Genomic DNA, 9,196 nt, shown 5'->3' with positions numbered 1-9,196 from the left:
ACATGGAACCTTCTCAAAAATAGACCATATATTATGTCACAGGGCAACTCTTAGACAATATAAAGGGGTAGAGATAATACCATGCATCTTATCTGATCATAATGGAATGAAACTGAAAATCAATGATAAAAGAAGAAAGGAAAAATCAAGCATCACTTGGAGAATGAACAACAGGTTACTGAGTGACATATGGGTTATTGAAGACATCAAGGAGGAAATTAAAAAATTCCTAGAGTTAAATGAAAACACGGACACAACATATCGGAATCTATGGGACACATTGAAAGCAGTCCTAAGAGGAAAATTCATTGCTTGGAGTTCATTCCTCAAAAAAAGAAAAAACCAACAAATAAATGATCTCATATTTCATCTCAAAATCCTAGAAAAAGAGGAGCAAAACAACAGCAAAAGAAGTAGAAGGCAAGAAATAATCAAAATCAGAGCTGAAATTAATGAAATTGAAACAAAAGAAACAATTGAAAAAATTGACAAAACTAAAAGCTGGTTCTTTGAAAAAATAAATAAAATTGACAGACCCTTAGCCATGCTAATGAAGAGAAGAAGAGAGAGAACCCAGATTACTAGCATACGGGATGAAAAAGGCAATATCACAACAGACACTTCAGAAATACAGAAGATAATCAGAGACTATTTTGAAGCCTTATACTCCAATAAAATAGAAGATAGTGAAGGCATAGATAAATTCCTTAAGTCTTACGATCTGCCCAGATTGAACCAGGAGGATATAGACAACCGAAACAGACCAATAACAATAGAAGAAATAGAAGAAACCATCAAAAGACTACCAACTAAGAAAAGCCCAGGACCGGATGGGTATACAGCAGAGTTTTACAAAACCTTTATTTTTTTTTTTTTTATTGGTCGTTCATAACATTACATAGTTCTTAATACATCATATTACACGGTTTGATTCAAGTGGATTATGAACTCCCGCTTTTATCCCGTATACAAATTGCTGTATCACATCAGTTACCCTTCCATTGATTGACATATTGCCTTTCTAGTGTCTGATGTATTCTGCTGTCTGTCCTATTGTCTACTATCCCCCCTCCCCTCCCCTCCCCTCCCCTCCCCTTTTCTCTCTCTACCCCTTCTACTGTAAATCATGTCTTCCATTTGTATTCTCTTGACTTACCCCTCCTTACCTCTTATATGACATTTTGTATAACCCTGAGGATCGCCTTCCATTTCCATGCAATTTCCCTTCTCACTCCCTTTCCCTCCCACCTCTCATCCCTGTTTACTGTAAATATTCTTCTCAAGCTCTTCGTCCCTACCCTGTCCTTGTTTACACCCCTTATATCAAAGGAGTCATTTGGTATTTGTTTTTTAAAGAGCCAGGAGGATATAGACAACCTAAACAGACCAATAACAATAGAGGAAATAGAAGAAACCATCAAAAGACTACCAACTAAGAAAAGCCCAGGACCGGATGGGTATACAGCAGAGTTTTACAAAACCTTTAAAGAGGAACTAACACCAATACTTTTCAAGCTATTTCAGGAAATAGAAAAAGAGGGAGAACTTCCAAATTCATTCTACGACGCCAACATCACCCTGATTCCGAAACCAGACAAAGACACGTCAAAGAAGGAAAACTACAGACCAATATCTCTAATGAACCTTGACGCAAAAATCCTCAATAAAATTCTGGCGAATCGGATTCAAATACATATCAAAAAAATTATACATCATGATCAAGTAGGATTCATCCCTGGGATGCAAGGCTGGTTTAATATACGGAAATCAATAAATGTTATTCACCACATCAATAGACTTAAAAATAAGAACCATATGATCATCTCAATAGATGCAGAAAAAGCATTCGACAAAGTACAGCATCCCTTTATGTTCAAAACGCTAGAAAAATTAGGGATAACAGGATCATACCTCAACATTGTAAAAGCAATCTATGATAAGCCACAGGCCAGCATCATTCTGAATGGAGAAAAATTGAAGGCATTCCCTCTAAGATCTGGTACAAGACAGGGATGCCCTCTCTCACCACTTCTGTTCAACATAGTCCTCGAAACACTGGCCAGAGCAATTAGACAGTCAAAAGAAATTAAAGGCATAAAAATAGGAAAAGAAGAACTTAAATTATCACTATTTGCAGATGATATGATTCTATACCTAGCAGACCCAAAAGGGTCTACAAAGAAGCTATTAGAGCTAATAAATGAATTCAGCAAAGTGGCAGGATATAAGATCAACACGCATAAATCAAAGGCGTTCCTGTATATGAGCGACAAATCCTCTGAAACGGAAATGAGGACAACTACTCCATTCACAATATCCCCCAAAAAAATAAAATACAAAACCTTTAAAGAGGAACTAACACCAATACTTTTCAAGCTATTTCAGGAAATAGAAAAAGAGGGAGAACTTCCAAATTCATTCTACGAGGCCAACATCACCCTGATTCCGAAACCAGACAAAGACACTTCAAAGAAAGAAAACTACAGACCAATATCTCTAATGAACCTTGACGCAAAAATCCTCAATAAAATTCTGGCGAACCGGATTCAAATACATATCAAAAAAATTATACACCATGATCAAGTAGGATTCATCCATGGGATGCAAGGCTGGTTCAATATACGGAAATCAATAAATGTTATCCACCACATCAATAGACTAAAAAATAAGAACCATATGATAGTCTCGATAGACGCAGAAAAAGCATTCGACAAAGTACAGCATCCCTTTATGTTCAAAACTCCAGAAAAATTAGGGATAACAGGATCATACCTCAACATTGTAAAAGCAATATATGATAAGCCACAGGCCAGCATCATCCTGAATGGAGAAAAATTGAAGGCATTCCCTCTAAGATCTGGTACAAGACAGGGATGCCCTCTCTCACCACTTCTGTTCAACATAGTCCTCGAAACACTGGCCAGAGCAATTAGACAGACGAAAGAAATTAAAGGGATAAAAATTGGAAAAGAAGAACTTAAATTATCACTATTTGCAGATGATATGATTCTATACCTAGCAGACCCAAAAGGGTCTACAGAGAAGCTATTAGAGCTAATAAATGAATTCAACAAAGTGGCAGGATATAAGATCAACACGCATAAATCAAAGGCATTCCTGTATATCAGCAACAAATCCTCCGAAACGGAAATGAGGACAACTACTCCATTCACAATATCCCCCCAAAAAATAAAATACTTGGGAATCAACCTAACAAAAGAGGTGAAAGATTTATACAATGAAAATTACAGAACCCTAAAGAAAGACATAGAAGAAGACCTTAGAAGATGGAAAAATATACCCTGCTCATGGATAGGCAGAACTAACATCATCAAAATGGCGATATTACCAAAAGTCCTATATAAGTTCAATGCAATGCCAATCAAAATCCCAACAGCATATCTTGTAGAAATCGATAAAAGAATCATGAAATTCATATGGAATAATAAAAGACCCAGAATAGCAAAAACAATACTAAGCAGGAAGTGTGAATCAGGCGGTATAGCGATACCAGACTTCAAACTATACTACAGAGCAATAGTAACAAAAACAGCATGGTACTGGTACCAAAACAGGCGGGTGGACCAATGGTACAGAATTGAGGACACAGTAACCAATCCACAAAACTACAACTATCTTATTTTTGATAAAGGGGCTAAAAGCATGCAATGGAGGAAAGATAGCATCTTCAACAAATGGTGCTGGGAAAACTGGAAATCCATTTGCACCAAAATGAATCTGAATCCCTATCTCTCGCCGTGCACAAAAGTTAACTCAAAATGGATCAAGGAGCTTGATATTAAATCAGAGACATGGCATCTGATAGAAGAAAAAGTTGGCTACGACCTACATGCTGTGGGGTCGGGCTCCAAATTCCTCAATAGGACACCCATAGCGCTAGAGTTAACAAATAGAATCAACAAATGGGACTTACTCAAACTAAAAAGTTTTTTCTCAGCAAAAGAAACAATAAGAGAGATAAACAGGGAGCCTACATCCTGGGAACAAATCTTTACTCCACACACTTCAGATAGAGCCCTAATAACCAGAATATACAAAGAACTCAAAAAATTAGACAATAAGATAACAAATAACCCAATCAATAAATGGGCCAAGGACCTGAACAGACACTTCTCAGAGGAGGACATACAATCAATCAACAAGTACATGAAAAAATGCTCACCATCGCTAGCAGTCAGAGAAATGCAAATCAAAACTACCCTAAGATACCATCTCACTCCAGTAAGACTGGCAGCCATTAGGAAGTCAAACAACAATAAGTGCTGGAGAGGATGTGGGGAAAAGGGCACTCTTGTTCATTGCTGGTGGGACTGCAAATTGGTGCAGCCAATTTGGAAAGCAGTATGGAGATTTCTCGGAAAGCTGGGAATGGAACCACCATTCGACCCAGCTATTCCCCTTCTCGGTCTATTCCCTAAAGCCCTAACAAGAGCATGCCACAGGGACACTGCTACATCGATGTTCATAGCAGCTCAATTCACGATAGCAAGACTGTGGAACCAGCCTAGATGCCCTTCAATAGATGAATGGATAAAAAAAATGTGGCATTTATATACTATGGAGTATTATTCTGCATTAAAAAATGACAAAATCATAGAATTTGGAGGAAAATGGATGGCATTAGAGCAGATTATGCTAAGTGAAGCTAGTCAATCTTTAAAAAACAAATACCAAATGACTCCTTTGATATAAGGGGAGTAAACAAGGACAGGGTAGGGACGAAGAGCTTGAGAAGAAGATTTACATTAAACAGGGATGAGAGGTGGGAGGGAAAGGGAGTGAGAAGGGAAATTGCATGGAAATGGAAGGCGATCCTCAGGGTTATACAAAATGTCATATAAGAGGAAAGGAGGGGCAAGACAAGATAATACAAATGGAAGAAATGATTTACAGTAGAAGGGGTAGAGAAAGAAAAGGGGAGGGGAGGGGAGGGGAGGGGAGGGGAGGGGGGATAGTAGAGAATAGGACAGACAGCAGAATACATCAGACACTAGAAAGGCAATATGTCAAGCAATGGAAGGGAAACTGATATGATACAGCAATTTGTATATGGGGTAAAAGGGGGAGTTCATAATCCACGTGAATCAAACTGTGTAATATGATGTATTAAGAACTATGTAATGTTATGAACGACCAATAAAAAAAAAAGGATATGTATAAGTAAAGAAGAACTTAAATTAGCACTGTTAGCTGACAATATGATTCTATACCTAGAAGACTCAAAAAGCTCCACCAGAAAACTTCTAGAACAAGTAAATGAATTCAGTAAATTATCAGGATATAAAATCAACACTCATATATCAAAGACATTTCTGTATATTGGTGACAAATCTTCTGACAGGAAAATGAGGAAAACTACCCCATTCACAATAGCCTCAAAAAATAAAATAAAATACTTGGGAATCAATAAAAGAGGTAAAATATCTATACAATAAAAACTACAGAATGCTAAAGAAAGAAATCAAAGAAGATCTTAGAAAATGGAAAGATCTACCTTGTTCTTGGATAGGCAGAATTAATATTATCAAAATAACCATACTTCCATTAAGCACTATACAGATTTAATACAATTATGATCAAAATACCAATAGCATTCCTCATAGAAACAGGAAAAGCAATCATGAAATTCATCTGGAAAAATGAGAGACCCAGAATAGCTAAAGTAATTCGTAGCAGGAAGAGTGAAGCAGGTGGCATCACTATACCAGACTTTAAACCATACTACAGAGCAATAGTAACAAAAATAGCATTGTAGTGGCACCAAAATAGATTTTCAGACCAATGGTACAGAACAGAGGACATAGAGGCTAACCAAAAAATTATAATTATCTTATATTAGACAAAGGTGCAAGGAACGTGCATTGAAGAAAAGACAGCCTCTTCAACAAATGGTGCCGGCAAAACTGGAAATCCATATAAACAAAGTGAAATTAAACTTCTATCTCTCACTATGCACAAAATTCAAGTCAAAATGGATCAAGGACTTAGGAATACAACCAGAGACCCTGTGTCTAATACAAGAAAAAGTAGGCTCTAATCTCTATCATGTGGGATTAGGTCCCAACTTCCTTAAACAGACTCCTGTGGCACAAGAATTAGAATCAAGAATCAATAAATGGGATAAACTCAAACTAAAACGTCTCTTCTCAGCAAAAGAAACAATCTGTGAGGCGAATAGAGAACCTACATCTTAGGAGCAAATCTTTACCCCTCACATATCACATAGAGCACAAATCTCTAGGGTTTATAAAGAACTCAAAAAGATAAGCACCAAAAAAACAAATAATGCAATTCATAAATGGGCCAAGGACCTGAACAGACACTTCTCAGAACATAACAATCAATCAACAAAAACATGAAAAAATGTTCATCATCCCTAGCCATTAGAGAAATGCAAATCAAAACCACAAGATTTCATCTCACTCCAGTCCAATGGTAGCTACTATAAGTGTTGGCGAGGATGCGAGGGAAAAGGTACACTCATACACTGCTGGTGGGACTGCAAATTGGTGCAGCCAATATGGAAAGCAGTATGGATATTTCTTGGAAAACTTGAAATGGAACCACCATTTGACCCAGCTATTCCTCTCCTCTGTTAATACTCAATGGACAGCATACTACAAGGACACAGATACATCAATGTTCATAGTAACACAATTCACAATAGCTAAACTGTGGAACCAAACTAGATGCCCTTCAGTAGATGAATGGATAAAAAAATGTGACATATATACACAATGGAATATTATGTAGCAATAAAAAAGAATAAAATCATAGCATTTACAGGTAAATGGATGGAGTTGGAGAAGATAATGCTAAGTGAAGTTAACAAATCCCAAAGTAAAAAATGCTGAATTTTTTTCTCTGATATAAGGTGACTGACTCATAGTGGAGTAGCATGGGAGGAATAGACGAACTCTAGATAGGGCAGAGGGGTGGGAGGGGAATGGAGGGGGCAGGGGATTAGCAATGATGGTGGAATGTAATAGACATTATTATCCATTATCCAAAGTACATGTATGAAGACATGAATTGGTGTGAACATACTTTATATACAGAGATATGAAAAATTGTGCTCTATATGTGTAATAAGAATTGTAATGCATTCTGCTGTCATAAACTGAAAAAATCAATTTTAAAAACTTGCTTTTTAAAACAAAAACAAAAAAGGGATTAAACCCTCTCACATATGAATAATGCTTTAAATATTGTTTTATTTACAGTTAATGCACTCAACATGCAATATAAAGCTAATACTCACAATTGGTCATCTGCTTTGGATAGACATTTTATTCCCAAACAGCCATTACCATAAATTTATACAAAATATATAGGACTCCACCAGACCCAGCATGACAAGACCTTATGCCTCTGATCACATGGGGAAAAGGATAGACTGCTATGCTGACACCAACATGTCCAGTTTGGATTCCAGCTCAGTGTGTGAGACCTATCAGTTATAAATGGACATCAGGGACTTCACAACCTGATTCCCAAGTTTTCTTTGATTTTGCATGAGGAGAATCCCACCAAACAAAAAGGACAATGATCACTCTCCTCAAAAGAAAAGAAATGCCAAGCTACTAGACTTCCAGTAACTTGGGTAGATACAAAATCATTAATAGCATAAGTTCAACAGCTGTTGGCTCAAATGAGGTTAAAACAAACTCTGAAAAACTTAGTTACTGCTTTGATTGCTAAACTCACACAAAGTATTTACATACTTTGGTCTTAAAAATAATGTTGTTCTGTTGTTGTGCCCCAGTTATGGAAATTTAGTACAGTCAGACTCCTTGACTTCTAAAACCCATTATAATATCTGGGTTCACTTGTCTAAAATTGTTATATACCTGCAAAACTGTCTCATGGTACCCACTGTTGTCTTAGCAGACTGTGTTTTTACCATCTCCACAGGATTTAATAAACTACCATCCTGCACAACATATCCATAAAGATCTATTTCACTTGATGAAAACTGTGATGATTCAGAAAACTCTCTCTCTAAGGAAGAATTTAACACTTTGACATTTCCCTTAGTGGTATCCCTAGACTATGTGTCCATGTTTACAAAACCACTATATAAAACTTGCCTGTGCTGTGGTGAAAAATATTAATCATACCTGTATGGCAATTAATATACTTAATGAAGAACAACAACATGGTCAATCCATACTTGACAATCGAGCTGCAATTGATTGTTTGGTATTATTGTACCCTAAAGGATGTGAGGAACTTAATAATATGTGTTGCTTTAACTTAAATGATAACAGTAAATTCTATTTCAAAGGAGTTAGATTACTTTAATGATATCATTGATAAGGCCCAACAAGATGATGGAGGTTGAGACTTTTGGGATTGCTAACTTCATGATTACACAACTTTACTTGAGCCAAACAATTATTCATAGGTGGATGTTCACTAATATTGGGATTATTATGTTGTGCTTGCTGTTGTCAATGCACATGTTCATATTATTCCATTAAAACAAGAAAACTACCACCCTTTCACTCTCCAACATCTGAAACAATTTTCCTCTACTAGTTTCAATAATTCTTATATATTCTAAGTGTACTTTACCCACTAACTGGATTCACCCCAAAATGAATTATTATCAAAGAACTTGTATCAACTAACAATATCATTATACCTATATCAATACCAATAATAGCCTTACTAAACCTATATTTCTATGTATGACTTATCTAGTCAACATCACTAACACTATTTCCATCATCCAACAATACTAAAATAAAATTACAGTTCCAAAGCACAAAAATAAACCCTCTCATGCTAACTCTCATAATTACATCAATCCTCTCCCTTCCTCTTATGGCTTAATTATCAATCTTAAGCTAGGAATTTAGGTTAAATTTAGACCAAGAGCCTTCAAATCTCTAAAGAAAGTACTAATATTTAAATTCCTAACCAAATTTTAGGATTATCTATCTCACATCAACTGAATGCAAATCAATTAAGCTAAGCCCTTAACTAACAATCTTAATTTTCTAGACTGATGATATTTAAACCCATAAAAATTTAGTTAACAGCTTAATGCCTAACTGAATTTGGCTTCGAACTGCTTCACCTGTCATAAGAAAAAAAAAGGCCTGAAATCTATAACATTGTTAATAGGGAAAAATGAATTTTCCCCAATTTCCCTCTGAAAGAGAGAACT

Source organism: Urocitellus parryii, chromosome 5 (assembly GCF_045843805.1).
Source record: "Urocitellus parryii isolate mUroPar1 chromosome 5, mUroPar1.hap1, whole genome shotgun sequence".
NCBI lineage: Eukaryota > Metazoa > Chordata > Mammalia > Rodentia > Sciuridae > Urocitellus > Urocitellus parryii.
Note: the sequence above shows the minus strand (reverse complement) of the source record.